The sequence below is a fragment of the Prionailurus bengalensis genome, chromosome X (assembly GCF_016509475.1).
Source record: "Prionailurus bengalensis isolate Pbe53 chromosome X, Fcat_Pben_1.1_paternal_pri, whole genome shotgun sequence".
Classification (NCBI taxonomy): domain Eukaryota; kingdom Metazoa; phylum Chordata; class Mammalia; order Carnivora; family Felidae; genus Prionailurus; species Prionailurus bengalensis.
Window position 1 is genome coordinate 37,388,686 of NC_057361.1, and position 18,049 is coordinate 37,406,734.

Sequence of the window (18,049 nt, forward strand, 5' to 3'; positions counted from 1 at the left end):
AATCGGAAACAGGCTCCAGGCTCTGAGCCATCAGCCCAGAGCCCGACGCGGGGCTCGAACTCCCGGACCGCGAGATCGTGACCTGGCTGAAGTCGGACGCTTAACCGACTGTGCCACCCAGGCGCCCCGAGAAAACATCTTTAAAAAATTTTTTTAATGTTTTATTTATTTTTGAGAGAGAGAGAGAAAGAGCAAGCAGGTGAGGGGCAGAGAGAGAGGGAGACACAGAATCTGAAACAGGCTCCAGGCTCTGTCTGAGCTGTCATCACAGAGCCCGATGTGGAGCTCAAACTCACAAACCGTGACATCATGACCTGAGCTGAAGTCGGACAGTTAACTGACTGAGCCACCCAGGTGCCCCGAGAAAACATATTTTGAACTGAACACCTTTTGAGGATTGTGCCTGACCCCCAACGGAGAGGCAGGCAAGTCTAAACAACCGTCGCTGATATATGGGGCTCATCCTCTCCATCAGACGTTACTTGGGCTAATTTCTTTGTGCTGATCAGATAAGTAAAGTGAGACACAGCTACATTCTGCAATCCCCATGAGGCAGAACATACTCAGCTAAAGTCTCAACATTACAGAGTATTAGAGTTTGATATCCTCAGGAGGGAAGATGTATTAAAGGTATGCTACTATTTAAAGGATTTTTGATTGGTGTTCACTGTAGTTTCTTTACATTCTCTGAAGGCCTTTATTTGCTCATCCCAGAAAGGTAGGGTCCATTAACATGAAACACACACATTTACAGCATTTTCAGATTGACCATCTAAAAGTCACCTGGCTGGGGATTTGATGCTTCATGAGAGTGGGGTGGGCGAAGAAAAAACAAAACCCAAAGCAAAAAACCCCTGGGAAATACATTCCCACTAATGTGGAATTGAAAATTGTTCTTTGCGTTATTATTTCACAGCTGGGTCAGTTCACTGTTTGCAAAAATTGAAGTTTCTCTGCATTGCTCTTTGAGATTTTTGTCTGTGAGAGTGTATAAAATGGACTGAGAAGCAGTGTGGCCTAGGGAAACAAAGTAAAGGAGCACAACAATAAAAACTAAGCTTGATCATAAAATATATAAATACATTCAAATTCAAATGGTATTTTAGAAGTAAGTAGATGTAAGCCTATGAGGAATAAAACAGATTTATGCCGAAAAGCAAAACAAAAGTACAAGGATGGGGAAGAAATAGATCTGTTCATGTAACACCCACTGGTGTAAATGTTTGCTTCTCTATGTAATTTAGATACAAAAACATAATATGTCTTATTCAATCTTGGAAAAAAAAAACAAATGGCATTAGGGATCTCCCCAAGGAAGGAGTTCAAGGGCCTCAAAAGAGTTGTCCTAGGACCTATGTCCACAGGATAACAAGAAGGTCCTGCTGTGTGTGTGTGTGTGTGTGTGTGTGTGTGCGCACATGTACACGCATACACATGTAGAATTAGGTGCACATAGAACACTCCAGGAAGGTGAGAGTGGAAACTTGTGTGCAGTCAAGAAAAGGAAGGAAAGAGAGGGGGGTTGGTTTTGGTTTTATATAGGCATATGTACCATATGCCTAGGTTTTTGAGAGCATCTGAGGGTTCTGCAAACGCAGTGTTTCTCTCCTTTAGAAATTATTAACCATTGGCAGTTTTGCATTCCCTGTACTGTCTATATGCAGTGCTGCATCTTAGAGTCATGTGGGCAAGTTTTATAAAATAGGGTGCCTCACGACAGACCAGTTAAGTCAGAAATTTTGGGAGGTAGAACCTGAGCAGTAATGCATTTTTTTTAAGTTTCCCAAGTGATTCTGATGCACAGTGAGGGCTAACCATTGGCCCAGAAGTGTTGTTTTAAGTGCACTGTGTGTAACTTCAATCAGTAGCCAACAATTGTAGCCAACAACCTCCTTCTGGAATTTAAGGGTTCTCAGTGGCCACAAAGACCTAAAACAGTCTTTAGATAATAGCTGTATATGGGATTTGGTGAACCAAGTAGGAATCTTGGTTCTAGCACTTACTATAGGCGAGGCCTTGAGCAAGTTGCCTACTTATCTGAGCCTCAGTTGTTGCACCTGTAAATTGGAAATAACATTCACTTAATGGTGTCATTGAGAGGATTAAGCAAGGGAATGTACATATTCATAAATTATCTGGTACAGTTGTTTGTTAACCCCCCCCCTCCAAAGCCAATGAAGATGTTTAGGATATTTGTCAAATGTGCAGACACAAAACTGGAAGGTGTAGCTGATATAAGAGATGCTAGAATCAAAATTCAAAAAGGATTTTAGACAGCTGGAAGGATGGCTAACACTTGCAAGATAAATGCAGGGACTTGAACTTAAAATTTAATAAAAAATATAGAGTCATGATTGATACTAGGGCAGGATACGAGAGTCGTTCCTGTGCAAAAGGTCTGGAAGTTTCACTGACAACAAATTTAATAAGAGGCAAGCTGTGTAGTGTGACTGTGAAGAAAGTTGATGTAGTTGGAGGTTGAATGAAGAGAAATGTAGGATGTAGGTCTCAGGACTGAATCCAATTTTTATTCATTTGTTATTTTTTATGTTTATTTTTAAGAGAGAGTGAGAGAGAGACAAAGAGACAGAAAGAGAGGAAGAGAGAGAATCCCAAGCATGCTCTGTGCCATCAGCACAGACCCCAATGTGGGACTCGATCCCATGAACCACGAGATCATGACCTGGGCTGAAACCAAGAGTCAGATGCTCAACTGACCAAGCCACCCAGGCAGGCACCCTAGGACTGAATCCGATTTTTAAAAGCTCATACCACACCATATATTGAAAACCTACTATATGCCAGACTCTGTTCTAGGCTATGGGAATACAACCTCTTTGCCCCCTTGCAGCTTACATTCTATGAGGAGTAGGGGTGAGGAGATAATATGCAAATAAATAAGTTATATGAGCTATCGGATAGACATAAGAGCTATGGAAAAAATCACCAGGGAAGGGGGAAATGTAGCGTTGTAATTACAAGGGGTTATTTGCAATTTTAAACAGAGTGGCAGGAGCTGGCTTCATCGACATTTAGACAAAGATTTGAGGGCAGTGAAGAATAAGATGGATGGGTATCTGGGAGAAGAGCACCTGAGGCAGAAGGAACCATGAGTGCCAAGACCTTAATGGGGGATGAGCTTGTCTTACTGAAGAATAATGAAAGAAACCCTAATTGGAATATTGTGTTCAATCCTGGGCCTAATATTTGCTCTTTTTAGCTGAATATAAAAGTAAAATATTTGGAAACAAAGCATGTAAAAAATACAAAAAAAATTTGAAGACAGTATAAATCACCCACTATTCAGGTATTCCTGACATTTTGGCGTATTTCGTTCCAGCTTGTAAGTAGATCAACATGCAGAAGTAGCAGAAAATAGCAAAGTTGAATTGAGATTTATTTTTTAGAGGCTCTCCAGGGCTCCATTTCTAGTTCCAGTGACTCAGTCCTGCATTCCTAGCATGTGGTATTCAAATTTGGGCCTGAGCATACTTTCAAATTACTGAAGGTCAAATCTAGCCTTTGAAGTTGCTTTCAAATAGTTGAAATTGCAAATGTTTATGCTACAGATCCTTTACATTCAAAGATTTTTAATTTTTTTATTTGTTTTGAGGGAGGGAAGGAGAGAGAGAGAGAGAGAGAGAGAGACAGAGACAGAGACAGAGAGAGACAGACTGTGAGTGGGGGAGCGGCAGAGAGAGAGGGAGATAGAATCCCAAGCAGGCTCTGTGCCATTAGCACAGAGCCTGACACAGGGCTTGAACTCATGAACCACGAGATCATGACCTGAGCTGAAATCAGGAGTCAGACACTTAACTGACCGAGCCACGCAGGTGCCCCGGTTTGTAATTTTTAAAGTCTTTGCAACTTTGGCAGATGAGAAGTGTCTTCTCTGAGCTCTCATTACTATTGGCATTGAGCGTATTCCCTGATATTTATTGACCATTTGTAATTCTTCTTCTGTGATTTTTCCTGCCTGCCAATAACCCTTCATAAAATGTGCCACCTCAACTAGAGTGTTTCTACAAGATGCTGAGCTGAATGACGAAGACTCTATCATTTCATTCTAGGTTGTAACCTTCAATGGTGGGTTGTTACCAAAACTGACTACAACAATGCCACCCAGGCCACGTGCCCTTTTGTAGTGTGACTTTGCCTCTCATCCTACCAAGAGGTAGAGTTGTTTTTCCCTCCCCTAAATTTTGGCTGGCCTTGTGACTTGCCAATAGAACATGGCAGAAGCAGTGATGTGACTTCCCAGCCTAAGACTTATAAGGTTTTGCAACTTCTGATTTTGTCCTTTTTGTAAGATTGTTGCCACAAAATGAACTCAGGCTGGGTGACTAAATGAGAGGCCAAGTGGAGAGAGAGAAGTCATGTGGAAGAGAATCCAAGTACCCACCCAAGAGACAGCACCAAAGCTACAGCAGACATGTGAGTGGGTCCTCCAGGCTCAGTGGAGTCACATGGAATGGTATGAGCTGTGTTGTGGACCTATCCAGATTCCTAACCCACAGAACAATGAGTAATAAAAATGGTGGTTATTTTTAGCCACTAAGTTCTGGGGTATTCAGCCATAGGTAATTGACATATAACACATGTAGGAACATGGCATTTCTATTGTCTTCATTTGAAGTGTTTCCATTGAGATGCAGGACTAGACTTGTTTTATGTTGCTCTAAAGAGCAGAACTAGAACCTGTCCCAGGGTGGAGGTTGCACGGAAGCATGTTCTTAGCTGGATACAAGAACTGACAAGAAGTACGTGTCAATAGTGGAATGGGTTATTTTGCAAGGTAGTGAGCTAACTGTCCCTGAAGGTATTCCTAGACAGCCTGAACAATTGTTGATCAGAGACACTATAATAGGGACGTGTAAAGTCCCTTCAAGTCTTATGACTTCACTGGTGGATGAAGGGAAAGGGAAACTGGAAGCTGAGATTTGTAGCAATCAATTATAATTGCTAAAGGGTACTCAGAGATGAGTTTTCAGTTTGTAGAGTATCTTTATTTTCTCTCTTGAGTTCTTTTACTGTTACATTTTTTAATGTTTATTTCTTTTTGAGGGGGGAAAGGGCAGAGAGAGAGGGAGACAGAGTGATCAGAAGTGGGCTCCATGCTGACAGCAGAGAGCCTGATACAGAGCTTGAATTCATGAACCATGAGATCATGACCTGAGCGAAGTTGAATGCTCAACTGACTGAGCCACCTAGGTACTCCTACTGTTACATTTTTAATGAGGAGATAAAAATAAAGGCAATGCTCAAGATATTAGGAAGGCTTAATTGTCATAAACGTGGCGATTTGGGAGTAATACGGCAGAACTAGTACTTTATCTTTCTCGCATCTCTAGTTTCTTTCTTTCTTTTTGAGAATTTAGTGGCAGGAGTTGTGCCCTTCCCCACCCTTGACCTCCACTTTTACATGGAAGACTCCTATGAACTTGGGTTTTTTTTTTTTTTTTTTTTTGAGAAAGACAAAACATTCTCGAATGATAATAATGATGGGGGTTTTGGTCCATAACAGATTGGTGAACTATCCATCTATGTTCCAAATGAAAGACAAAATATTGCTACCCAGGAAAACATAGGTGCTTTTTCTGATGCTTTTAGAATTTTCCTACATTTTTCCTTCCCTTCCCTTCTCATGGCTACAGACCCTTTAGAATACAGAGGGAGGAAAATGCTTGAATAGAGATCTGTAAGCTAGGTCTTTATAAGTCATAAGTCAGAGGCTCCCCTTACCCATAATGACATGTTAAAAGAAATCTATGACTGTGGTTAAAATTTTCAGATGGAAATTATAAACTCTAAAGAGATTTATTTGGCTTCTACTGTTCTGAGAGTTTGGTTTCTATGACTCTGGGAACATGAAAGGGAAAAAACAAATATTTCCCAATTCTACGTAATGAAAGACTATCACCCATACTTTGAACTACCAAGACAGTGGCAGTAGCAAAGTCTGGGGCCTGTCCACAAGGTTAAGAGGATGTATGAGGAAGCTACCAACTTGGCAGTTCTTAGCGTATATTGATAGTGGGTGGAAAAGTGGGATAGATAATTATTTTCAGAGTAATAAAAATACTCATTAGAGACATTTATAATATCTCCATAATTTGGGTAAGCTGGTTGAACTTAAATGAACTTATATACCTAACCCAGGTATGGGTGGCCTGGTTCTCTTCAATACTTGTAGCTGTATGGGACTGCTGTTCCCTTTTAATAGAAAAAAAAAAGTCCAAGCTTTTATGACACAAGTAATAGCATGATAACATTTAACTTTGAGTGAGGTCACAGATGCAATGGATAGAAAATTCCAAAGTAAAGTATAAGACCAAAGTGAAATTTGAAAATGATGCTGTTAAGATTAGGTAAGAATGGATTCCTTGAAGGTCCACCCTCTTCAGTAGTGAATGAGAGATTGTTGGAATGGTCAAGCCTAATGAGGTGCTATTCTTCAGGATGCCTCAGAGGGTCTGACATGTGTTTCATTCAGCTGGTGCCTGGGGCCTGACCCTCACCCGAGAAAGCTGGAGTTGCCTCTAGAGGTGCTACCCTATCGAGGGCTTGGTGCGACAAGGGATAGGACAGGATGTATATGTTAATATTAAAAGAAATTCCAATTTAGTAAGAACTTTAAACTTTAAACTTTTATTATATTAATGCATGTGAAGGAAGAGGATCATATGGGCCAATTCAAAGATGTATTCTTGGGTAGGAACATTTTATAGGAAAACGGAATGATTAAATAATAATTTTTGGAACAAAATATGACAGATTGGTTTAAGATCACGAGTCTCTTGACTTCAACAATCAGCTGCCAATCAACTGGGTAGGTAATTAGTTCCCTAGAGCTGAGACTTACTCCCATTGAGTTTATTAGGAAATTGCATTTTTCAGGAAGGGGATTGTGAATTATATCCTGTAAAAACAAATTTTGTCCCAGATTACATTTGAAGGAATTTTTCTTTTACTTGCACTTTTCAGTGACTAAGGAAGTAATCACAAATGACCATGAGGTTCGGAGATACGGCTGCCTGAATGAAGAGAACTGTAGGGAAGGTTGCCAGGTGATTCAGCTTTCTGAGGATGTCATGAAAGAAAGAGTCATTTTCAAACATCTGCCAGGACCAAAGAGTAGAGAGCCAGTTGTTTAAGTCAGATTTTCGTACCCTTACCTGCCACCACCATTACTGTGGTAATATAGTGCCCAAATATGGCTGCCAACAATTCCTCCCATCTGTGTACATACTTGTGGCTCTTCTCACTAAGTGGTGGAGTCTGTCTTTCCTTCCTTTGTATCTGGGCTGGGATTGTCACTTGCTTTGATCCACAGAATGCGGCAGAAGTGACTCTTAGCCTTTAAGAGGACTGGTAGCTTAGACTTCAGTTTAGAACTCAGAAGCCAGGTAAGAAGTCTGAGTATCCAAAGGCCACCATGCTTTGATAAAGCCAAAGCTAGCCATATGGAGAGGTCATGTGGAGCAAGACGCATCCCTGGCCAGCCTCTTGCTATTGCAGTCATCTCAGGTGCCATCTTGAATGTTCCAGCCTCAGAAAAAGCAGATCTGCCTCACTGAACCCAGGCCAGATTGCAGAATTACAAGCTATAATAAGTCATTGTTGCTTGAAGCCAGTACGTTTTGAAGTGGGGTTTTTTTTTTTTTTAAATTGCAGCCATAGGTAACTGTAACAACCACCCTGGAGGCGTTGGAACTTGGCCAGGCTGCTTATCAGGGAGAGGGGAAGGGGTGAGAGGGAAGAGAGGTAACAGGCAAGGTGAAGAAGTGGACCAGAAGTCAACCTTGTACACCTTCCCTTTGTGAGATTGCAATCTGAAGCCCCAGCTGGGAAAGGAAAAAGTTACAAGGCTAAATCAAGTGCAGTTTTGCCTCCTGTGTTAGACTGGACATTCTAATTTCGGAATTGAGATTCTCTGGGGGTGCAAAATTAGAGGAGGACTGTCTTTTACCTAAGAGGGAGAAGAAAATTCATGGGCCTGCAGGCATTTTCATTCAGGGGCAGGGAAAGTAACTCCCACTGGATTAACATTACGAGGGAAGGTGTGAGGACAAGTTAACAGCGAAGTTGAACTTTCATTACTTGCTGAATTATGTTTGATCAAAGTATACTGATGACTCTGCATACGGCTGGAAGCCCAACAGCCCATTTGTGAGGGAGAAGCTTACTTTTTCCTGAGTCGAAGACACTGCTCCAGCCCTGGGATCCTGACTATTGTTCCAAGTTCTATGGCTGTTGCCCTCTCTGACCCTTCCATTTCCATCCCCAAAGGAAAAGGTCTCTCTTTCCTCAATGTCCCCAAACCGTCATCTACCCAAAGAAATTCTCTGTAGTAGCCTTTTGAGGGTGTCAGCCACTACAGCAGATGATTTAAAATTAACTATCACAAATCCACATTCTTACAACTGTTGTGGCCAGTGAGAAATTCCCAGTGGCTGCTTCTTACCTTGGATGATCTCTTATCTCTGGATACCTCTCTGGTGTCCAGCCTCTGAACACCCACATTTCTACTAATTTCTAAGGCAGAAAAGTTCAGCAACTCTCATCTACCTCAAACTACCTTCCAGCTTACCTTAACAGATCCCCAAACTTGTTAAGGCACCCTGCTACACACATGACCATGCACATCACCTTAGGTACACGATAATGGCTAACTGACACGTATTGCTATTCCCCAGGGCCCAACCCACATCTTAAGTCCTATATATTCACTCCACAATGTGGACATTGCAGCAATCCCTTAGTCTCATTTTAGAATGAAAGAAGCTGGGGTACAGAGAGCTTAAGTAAAGTATTCAGGTCTCGCAGTTAGGTAACTGAGTCGGGACTCGAATCAGAGCAATCTGGTGCGGAGGCCAACAACCTAACCATGACACTTGCACTGCCTTTATTATTTTTTTTAAATATTTTTAAAAAATGTTTATTTCTGAGACAGGGAGAGACAGAGCACGAGTGGGGGAGGGGCAGAGAGAGAGAGGGAGACACAGAATCCGAAGCAGGCTCCAGGCTCCGAGCCATCAACCCAGAGCCCGACGCAGGGCTTGAACTCACAAACCGTGAGATCATGACCTGAGCCGAAGTCGGTTGCTCAACATTTATTTTAATTTTTTAATTTGAATATAGCTGACACACAATGTTACATTGGTTTCAGGTATACAACATAGTGGTTCATCAACTCTACACATTATGCTTTGCTCCCCACAAGTGTAGCTACTGCCTGTCACCATGCAATGCCATTGCAACACCATTGGCTATATTCCCTGTGCCGAACCTTTCATCTTCAGGGCTTCTTTATTTTTATGTTTAAAATAAAAATGTTCAGAGACAGATGATTGAAATTATGATGATTTGGAATGTTATGAGATGACATTGGGAATTTAATACTTCGATCCTACCATGATCTCTTACTCCTACTCGTGAGATGCCTGGAGAAATTATACGCCCAGGAAAAAGACTGCCAAGGAATGGTAAAGCAGTATTTTCTTGTGAGCTGTGGCTTTGTCTCCAAACCTTAACTCTGAACTCTGTCAAACTACACCAGACTTCAGGGAGCTAGCTAGAGTCCTGAAGGGTCTTTGTCCAAACTACAGTCTTACTCCTCAAAGGTGAAGGGCGTTCTGACTCCCACCTGCAATACCAGAGGAAGGAAGGAAAATTCTCTTTCCTTCATGTTCCTTAACAAATACGTGCTGAGGGGAGCCTGCATGGCTCAGTTGGTTAAGTGTCTGACTTTGGCTCAGGTCATGATCCTGTGGTTCATGATATAGAGCCCCACATCAGGCTCACTGCTGTCAGTGCAGAGCCTGCTTTGGATTCTCTGTTCCCCTCTCTCTCTGCCCCTCCCATCTCTTTCTTTCTCTCTCTCAATAATAATAATTAAAAAAAAAACCCAAATACATGCTGAGTGCTATGGGCCTGCTGGGAAGTAGGGAAAGAGTTGAGAACCAAACAGATGTGGAGCCTGTTGTCTTGGAGTTTATAGCCTGGTGGAGAGACAGACCTTAGAGTAGCACAGAGTGAAAGAATAAATTAGAACATGTGCTCTGACGAACAAGGAAAGGATCTAATTTAGACTGGAGGTAGAGGGGAAGGTTCATGGGATGGCCACTCTGAGACCTTGGAGGTGAGCGGGAGCCAGCCAGGTGAAAATTAGGATGCTGTGTGTTCCAGGCAGAGGGAGTAGTAAGTGTGAGGTCTGGAGTCAAGAAGAGTTTTGATGAATTGCAGGCAGTGGCCTTGGTAGGGGACCTGGAGCCTGTGGCACATCAAGTGGCTGGGCTTTGGGGCAGGGCCTTTGAGACTATGATAAATATGAGGATGATATTTCCCCTTTGATAAGCAGACCCAGGCTCTTCCCTCATTATTTATGGCCGCGGGGCAGGGACATCACATAAGGCAGTCCAGTCAGAGTGCAGGTCTTGAGTATATGAATCTTTTTTTTTAAGGTTTATTTTTGAGAGAGAGAGAGAGAGAGAGAGTGGGGGAGAGAGAGAGAGAGTGTGGGAGGGGCAGAGAGAGAGGGAGACACAGAATCTGAAGCAGGCTCTAGGCTTTGAGCTGTCGGCACAGAGCCTGATGCGGGACTTGAACCCATGAACTGCGAGATCATGACCTGAGCTGAAGTTGTATGCTTAACCGACTGAGCCACCCAGGTACCCCTGAAACTTTTTTTTTAAAGTTTATTTATTTTGAGAGAGAGAGAGAGAGAGAGAGAGAGAGAGAGAGAGACAGCATGAGTGGGGGAGGAGCAGAGAGAGAGGGAGAGAGAATCCCAAGAAGGCTCCTCACTGTCAGCACAGAGCCTGAGGTGGGGCTCGAACTCACGAACTGTGACATCATGACCTGGGTCAAAATTAACCGACTGAGGGACACTTAACTGACTGAGCCACCCACGTTGCCCCGAGGATCTGAATCTTAAAACAAAATGACCAAGGATGGAGAACATTCAGGGCCATCATTCTGATGTGTCCATGTGAAGAGGTTTTCTATAAGTTTCTGAGATTCCTAAAGCCACTGAATCTCCTGCCCTCCCTAAGCCCTGCTGGTTCAGTTTTTCCTTCAACTCTGCAAAGCCCTTTGGGTTGAACTTAGCCAACCTTGCAACTGAAAAGACTGAATAGGGTAAAATCCTCAATTATTAATAATCAAAGGAGATTAGGAAGCCAGCAATGTTGGCTTTTAGAGGCTATCATGGGCCAGACATGATACAATTTATTTTAAAAAAATCACTCTGATCTCCTCACTTCCTCTTTTCCCCTCTGCTCTCCGCCCCCCCGCCCATAACCCACTGAGTGCATTGTATAGTCCAAGTGAGCAGTGGGGTGTGTTTGGCCTAGAGTGAGGGCAGAGAAGTTACAGAAAATGAGACACAGGAGACACAATGTCCTGCTGTAGACAGGAGAGAGAACTCAGTGGCCTGCTCTCCTTCCCCTGCCACCCTCCCAGCAGAGTTAGTCTTAATGTGTCCCATCTTCTGAGTGGGGTAAGAAACAAGAGACCTTTTAATACACAGTGATTCCATCAGCTAGAAAATAGGATCTATTGAGAGTCTTGAAATTTGCCAGGCACATCAGTACTCACCCTTGTGCGTAGAATGAAATAAAGGTCTTGATTTTCAAACATCTTTCTAATAGGAATGAAGTATGGAAGAGAGATGAAGGCCTTGCTTGTCTTTTAAAGTCAGCAGAGGGTTTCTAGAGCATTATATCTATTGGCCAGCCCTCAGTTCACCCTTATACTTTTCTATTTTTCTGGACCTGCTGAAGGGAAAATTTCTCCTCTGATTCTAGGCGTTTCCAGGCTGGCTGGTTAAATTTCTAAGGCTCCCAGGGAAAGGCTACAATAAATACCCATTACCAAAATAATCTGCGACTGAGGATACAGAGGAATTTGTGGTGGAGGAAGAATTTGCCCTTTCAGCAACCTAATTCTGTGAAGGCTGAGTTCTCTGGGCTGAGGGATGAGCTGTGGGCTTCACTGGTAAACTGGAGAATAGTCCTAACCGGCTTGGGCCCTAGCCATGAGCAGAGGAACATACCTCATTCTTGCTGAAGTTCCAGAACAGGAATTGGATAGACAGAGAGAGGATTTGAGTGAGTTCTTTGCCCAGGAGGGTCCCCCTACTGAGGGTGCCCTGAATTTCTTTCTCAGCCCATATATGGTTGCCCTCTACTCTTACCAGGCACTGGTCCAATTCCCTGTGGACAGAACAGGGACACAGAGCACCCTGCCCTGTTGATGGTAAGTAGGGATGGAAAATTATGGTTGGGTTGCTTTTCTTTTTAGAGAGCCTAACTCTCAGAGTCTCTCTTGGTGTCCTTCAAGTGGGCACCAGTACTTCCAGTCTTATCCCTGTAATATATTTCCAGCCAAGTTCCTGGTTATTTGGCAACGTCCACTGTCTCCTCCCATGCATTATAATCTTATAGTTTTAGTGCATGACAGGGCCATAGAAGCCATCTAGAGCAGCTGCTCCGTTTTACAAACATGGAAACTAGGAGTACAGCGCAGGATTGTCCAGCATATGTTGGGATCTTGAGGTCACCTTAGCTTCAATAAAGTAATTCTGTAAACTAAATACTTTAGGTTGTGAGTGTTATGGCAAAGTCCCAAAATGTAACTGTCAAGGTCAATTTAAGATCTTTATGCAAATGGAGTCCTACCATATGGATTGTTTTGTGTCTGGCTAGTCTCCAACCACAAATGATGCTTTTGAGATTCACCCATGTTGTAGTGTGCATTAATAGCACGTTCCTTTTTATTGCTGAGTAGTATTCCACTGTGTGGACATAATTGGTTCATCCATTCATGTGTTCATGTGCCCAAGGATCGCCTCTGGCTTTTGGGTATTTTGAATAAAGCCGCTATGAACATTGGTGTACAAGTGTTTGGATGAACATATATTTTTATTTCTTTTGGGTAAATAGCTAGGATTAGACTTGCTGGCTCAGGAGACTTAGATTTTAATACCAGCTCTGCCACTAATTTGTTGTTACTTCAAGCAAATTATAGCCCCTCTCTGGGCTTCAGAGTCCTCATTTATGAAAAGAAGGGGTTGGACTAGATAGGTCCTTTTTTTTTTTAAGAATCTTTTTTTTTTTTTAATTTTTTTTTCAACGTTTATTTATTTTTGGGACAGAGAGAGACAGAGCATGAACGGGGGAGGGACAGAGAGAGAGGGAGACACAGAATCAGAAACAGGCTCCAGGCTCTGAGTCATCAGCCCAGAGCCTGACGCGGGGCTCGAACTCCCGGACCGCGAGATCGTGACCTGGCTGAAGTCGGACGCTTAACCGACTGCGCCACCCAGGCGCCCCAAGAATCTTTTTTTAAAAGTGTTTATTTATTTACTTATTTATTTTGAGAGAGAGATGGAGAGTGAGCAGGGGAGGGGCAGAGAGAGAGAGAGGGAGACAGAAAATCTCAAGCAGGCTCTGTACTGCTTGAACTCATGCGGGGTTGAACTCATGAACCGTAAAATCATGACCTGAGCTGAAATCAAGAGTCAGAGATCCAACTGATTGAGCCACCCAAGCACCCCTAGATAGATCTTTTTGAACTGTGCTCCCTAAATCCTTTAGATTCTGAATCTGTTGGTTGGGGGAGAGGGGAGTAAACAGTGAAGGGGGCTGAGTCTCCACTCTTACATCGCCCAGATAGCTTGACTAAATGTGAAAATGTTGACCTTCCCTATTGCAGTTTATTTGAAGAAGAAAGTGTTTCATGAGTAAGAATGTTTAAAACTGTAGGCCTACATAATCTCTCAGATTCCATGGACTCTGTAAAATTTTTGGAGTCTATGAGAGAATTTGCCTTCTTCCAAACTTCCATGAGTAATGTCTGGGAACAACATCTAAGATCATAGAAAAGCCAGCTTGGGTGAAAAATTACCTCTCTTTTCTCTCTAAACATGGCAGAAGGTGACACTAAGCTGTAACTGAGCTGAAATACAAACTCAAAAGAACATCTCTGACTTCCAGTCCAGACAAGATGGTATAGACACATTTCTCCCTGCTCTTCCTAGCTAACTATGATTACAAATCCTGGAAATATAATTCAAAAGGCAGCCAAGGGGGGAGTCTTGAAAGTGGTAAAGGAAAGGTAAACTGGTTTGGGACCCCAGAATTAAAATGCCAGCACAGCCTCAGGGGTCCTATGTCATGCTCACTCAACAAAAGAAGATGACCAGGCCTGGGGTTTCCTGACCCCTAACCTGGCAACAGAAGACCACCGAGATGGGCTTACTTTTCTCCCGGATCAGATAGAAGTCCTTCTGGCAACACCAGGCAAGCCCAGTACCACCAGTAAGGTAGGGGGTGTGGGGGCTAGTCAATGGAGAACACTACTAGCAGTAAGTGGTAGGGGAAGTGCTCTACTTTCTTGCCCAGGCTGAGGCTCCTCTCCTCTCCCAAGAGATACTTGAGAGATACCTAAGCAGGCAGCACCAGCTAGAGAGATCCCAACATAAGTGGCCCCACAGGCCAGAAAGTGTCTTCGTGCCCATGGGCCTAAGACTCTCTTCCCCAACCCACAGACACCTACCTGCCTGCCTGGCCTGGGGAAACCCCTCCCCACCCAGCATCACATAAATGAAAAAGTAGAAAATCTCTGCAAAAAAAAAAAAATAGACATTTTCAAAGAGGAGTATATATAGATGGTGAGTACATACATGAAAAGATGTTTATAACATTAGCCCTCTGGGAAGTGCAGATTAAATCCACAGTAAGATATCACTACACACTTATCAGAAGGGCTAAAATAAAAAATAGTGATGATACCAAATGCTGATGAGGATGTGGAGAAACTAGATGTCGCATACACTGCTGGTGTGAATGTAAAATGGCATAGTGACTCTGGAAAACAGTTTGGCAGTTTCTTAAAAAACTAAATAGGCAACTCCCATATGACCCGGGGATTGTACCCTTGGGTACTTATCCCAGAGACAAGAAAACTTAGGTTCACTTGAAAACCTGTACACGAATGTTCATAGCAGCTTTCTTTGTAATAGCCCCAAACTAGAAACACCCCAGATGTCTTTCAACTGGGGAATAGTTAAATATTCTGTAGCATGTCCATACCACAGGGTGCCACTCAGCAGTCAGCATTAAAAATGAATGAACTATAGATATATCTTGGATGACTCTCCAGAAAATTAGGTTGAGTGAAAAAAGCCAATCCCAAAATGTTACATGCTATGTGATTCTATGTACATAACATTTTGAAATGACAAAATTTTATTTTTTTATGTTTATTTTTGAGAGAGAGAGAGGAAGAGTGCAAGTCGGGGAGGGGCAGAAAGAGAGGGAGACACAGAATGTGAAGCAGGCTCCGGGCTCTGAGCTGTCAGCACAGAGCCTGACGTGGGGCTTGAACCCATGAACCTCGAGATTGTGACCTGAGCCAAAGTTGGATGCTTAACCGACTGAGCCACCCAGGCGCCCCAGAAATCACACAATTTTAGACAGAACAGATTAGTGGTTTCCAGGTGCCAGTAGTTAAGGACCTGGGTGTGTCGGGGGAGAGACTATGGTGGAAGGGGCTGGAAGGAGGTGGGTGGGGTCATAAAAGGGCAACAAAGGGGATCCTTGTGGTGATGGACTGTTCTTTATCTTGACTGTGGTGGAAGTCACAGGAACCTATGCATGGGATAAAATGGTGTTAAAACAAAACACACATGCACACCTACACTTGCACACAAATGAGTACAAGTCAATTTGGGGAAATGTGGAGAAGATGAGTGGGTTGTACCCATGTCATTGGGGGAAACTGGGCAAAGCGTACACAGCATTTCTCTGTATCATTTCCTAACATTGCACTTGAATCTACTAGGATTCCAAGTAAACGCTCAATTAATGAGGGAGGGCTTTTCAAAAACAAGGAAGTAGCTCACATACCTCGATCCTAGGAAGGACAGATGTTTGAGGGAGTCAGGGTCGCTCTTCCCTTCCAGAGAGGACAGTGACTGTGGAGGTTTCCTTAACAGAATGTGAGATGCAGGCGGCCACACTTTGTTGCTCCTAGAAGAGAACTCTTAAGTACCTAATGCTCTTTAGTCAAATTTGGAAAATGAGGTAGGCTGCTTATTTTTTTTTTTTCTTTTTTGGGTCTGCCAGTAAATGAGACTGTAATTAGCGAAGTACTTTCAGGAGCACTAAGGCTCTCACCCGTTAGTTATACCGGATCCAGGATGTTTTAATTGCCCTTTTATAACAAGTGCCTTGACAGACTCTTTTGTCTTCACTCTATGTGTGAAACAAAATGTCTACAACCCGAAACACTACAGCTTAGAAGAAAAAACCCTTCTGAGAAAGGATGTTTTGAATATAACATCACATCGTTGATGGAATTTAATTATATGCGCGCACTTAAGTTTAGCACCTTGTAGCCAATTTTTACACTTGCGATTTTAGGTTTCTTTAATTATATTTACTCAGTATGCCAAATGTAACTTATTTTTTTCTAAACGCGGAGTATGCAGGGAAGTTCCCTCTCCAAGTCAGGGCTGGCTGTAGGAGACGGACAGAGATGATTACACTTGTAGGGCTGTTGAGAATGCCGAGAAGGGGTGACAAAGCAGTGTTTCAGGGGATCCCTTGTGCTTGGTCCAGACCCCCTTTTTAGGACCAATGCACTCCTACCCCAGCTGCTGGGAGAACGGGCTGTGGATGGCTCAGAGATGAGTCCCTCCCTGGAAACCTTCTGTGGGCTTCAGTGGACTTCTTCCCCCAAGGTGAGGCCACCTCCCGGTGGTGGCCTCGGGCCAATGACTGACTGAGCCCCCTGCGTTGATCTGGGAAAACTCTGAGGGGCTGTCCCAGTTCCCCAGAGCTTCATTAGGACTGGCTGAGATTTCTGTTGTGTTCCTCATCCCCTTAGAGGTGTATCTCCTGAGGTCTCTCCCCATTGAACCATTTGTACATGACTCTTGGTCTCAGAGTCAGTTTCCAGGGAACCCAACCTGAGACAGGATCTTTTGATTGGGTTCCCAGAAAGCAAGCCTGAGAACATGGGTGCAGGTAGTTCACTAGGGAGGTGACCTTACGTATAAGGAGTGAGGGAGCAAGAGAGAGAAACGGAGAAGGAAAACAAGCCAATAAGAGGTACATGATCGAGGTGGTCATGGCTGTGGGTACCTGGGGATTAACCCCTCTGGAGACATCTGAGGAACATGTAGAATCTCGCTCAGGTTTGTCTCACCAAAAGCTGGGGTATTTATCCCTATGCCCCCAATTAAAAGATTGTCCCTAGGACACTAATCCCCCCAGACTTCTGGTTGTCCTGTGCCCAGAATGAGCCATTTCTCAGGGTTTCTGGGAGCACTTGACTACAGAAAATCAAAGAGGCCCACAGATACTTGAGGTAGGATGCTTGGCAGCTTGCAAGGGCACTATCCACTATAGTTCAGCCAAAATCAAAGGTGAGTGAGGGTTTGTGGTGTGGGGCACTCAAAGTGTCTGCTACCCGGGGGAAAGAACACTAGCATCTTTCCCAGAAGGGAGTCAGAGGAGCTCCTACTATATAGGGGAGGATTTCCAGGGCGAACTAGATCCTTTCACACTGTGTGTGCGTGCGTGCGTGCGTGTGTGTGGCACAGAACTGGCAGTGGAAAGAAAGGATGCAGAAAAATCAAAAGGAGACCCATTGAAATGTCTCTTATTTACTTGCCTGCTGTGCCTCTGCATCGAGCTAAAGGTACTGATATGAAGTCTTAGGACATCCAAACTGTGTTAAGGTGTGTTGACCTTCAGGAATTGAAAGGAGAGAAAAGAATATTGGTTACCAAAAAAACGAAAGAAGAATACACAGGATAAAACCAATGAGAAAACATCCACGGCTGGTCTGTGTTCACTATGAAATGTGTCGGCCGGTGGATCTCAAAGCATCATCCCCAAACCAGCGGCATCAGCATTACCTGGGGGACTGGTTAGAAATAGAAATTCTCAGGGTGCCTGGGTGGCTCAGTCGCTTAATGGTCTGACTCTTGGTTTCAGCTCAGGTCATGATCTCACAGTTTGTGAGTTAGAGCCCCACA